This window comes from Myotis brandtii, unplaced genomic scaffold, assembly GCF_000412655.1.
Source record: "Myotis brandtii unplaced genomic scaffold, ASM41265v1 scaffold668, whole genome shotgun sequence".
NCBI lineage: Eukaryota > Metazoa > Chordata > Mammalia > Chiroptera > Vespertilionidae > Myotis > Myotis brandtii.
In genome coordinates, this window is record NW_005370597.1 from 3,029,799 (window position 1) to 3,031,714 (window position 1,916).

Genomic DNA, 1,916 nt, shown 5'->3' on the forward strand with positions numbered 1-1,916 from the left:
AGAAATAAGTAATGGGTGAAGACAAAGGCCATTTCATGCACTTGAGAGTTTAAGGCTTTCTGAGATCAAATTACCACAGCAAACAGAGACAAAGTTACAGTAGGGACATTGTGGGAGGAAGCAGAGAGGGAGAAGCCAGAGACCTAAGAAAGAAGACAGAAATAGAATGTGATGGAAGTTGCTTCCCACTCTGTACTCTTGAGGGAGCAAAGAGGACAAATAAGAAGCAGCAGTGATAGGAAGCTGGGAGCTTCTCTGGAATACAATTGGTTAGGTTGGGGAGTGTTGTCAGCGAGGGTACTTGGCGGGTGGAAGGAAGGGATGTGCTAGTCCGGGCCTTTGAAATCTGGGTGTCAGGATCATTGCCCTGGCCTCTTCAGCTATCCCTTCAAAAAGGAAAGGATGCCAAACGTCAGGTCTTATGCTGGCTCTGTTTCAGTTCATAGCTAGCAAATGACCCACAGAGGAAGATGCTAAAAGTGAGAGGATGCTAGCAGACGAAGAAGAGCAAGGACATTTTAGTGAGTGCTTTTTGCATGTGGGGCAATGGATTTTAAACTGTGGAAGAGATGAGAGGGCCTGGGTGGAGTGTATGTTCAGAACAGAGATGCAGAGGCAATGACACAGCACAGAAAGGCTTCCTGTGATCCTTCTGCCTTCTTGCTCACTGAAGAGAAGTAGTTGTCTTTTTGTTGCCTCTGCAGCCCTGTAAGGTGGAGTCTGAGGGGAACTGAAGCTCAGAGTGTATTTATGGAAGATGAACTGCAGCCATAGGAATTGCTGGCTATTGTAAGATAAATCCCAGCCTCCACATTTTGCTTAATAACAGCAGACTTTTCACTGCAAAGCATTAATGGAGTCGGAATTCCAGCCAGGCTTGAGAGATCAAGAGTAACTCTCTTGATTTAATGGTTTTGCAAGCTCTTGAAGACATTGTCATCCATTAAAGAAAAAAATTGAAATCACTCTCGAAAGAACAAAGAAAATGCCTTGGGTGACAAATGAAAAATATTTGAAGTAAAATTAGGAAAAGCTTGAGGAAAGAATCTCTTTAAAATTTTACCAGATTCCCCCACTATGATCAAAAGGGGTCAAATAAGAGCCTTAGCCTGCAGCTTCCTGGGGCCAAATTTTTAAAGAGAGAATTAAAACCTGAAATATTGTTTCTTTGCCAAGGCACACACTGAAAGGAAGGGCCACGTGGCTAGGATCAGACTTGAGTGTTGAATCCCAGGATCCCAGTTTTAGGTTTAAAAAAAAACTGCAGTACTTATGGTTTTCCAGGGAAAATGTTGGGGTCAGGCAAATAATCAACCCCCATCATCAGTAACCCTAGAGCACCCCCTCCTCCCCTCGCCCCCGTGCGTTTGTTTCCTTTTAATGTGGAGCCGCCATCCAGGTGCCCTACTCAGCTAAGGCCTTCAGTTTATTTTCCTAAATTGCGCTTGGAAATCTTTTCCTGGGGAGTGGAGACAGCTGCTTTTCCCACAATAATCTCCTTACTAGACCAGTTCAGCAGTCGAGGGGCCGTGGAGATTGGATGAGCAGGACGGTGGGGGCAGGGAGAAAGGGAGTGGCCACGTTCCCGCGGTCTGCTGGGATCCGCTGGGTCCAGAGTGAAGGAGTTGGGGCTGGAGTGGCTGGAGCGACTGAGCAGTCCGCGCTGCCGCCGTTCGCTATCTCGGTGCGGAATCGGACCCGGACCCGGACCCGGACCCGGACCAGCAGAGCGCTACCCCCTCCCCTCTGCTTCCTTTCCCTCCCCCTTGGAGGAGCAGCAGCGGCGGTGGCTACTGGAAGCGAAGCCAAGCTGAGCGACTGGGAGGCGAGCAGAGGAGATGGGATATGGGGAGTCAGCAGGGCGGCGGGGCGAGGAGCCCTCCGGAGGGCCTACGAGGGGAGCGGCCCCCGGCGTT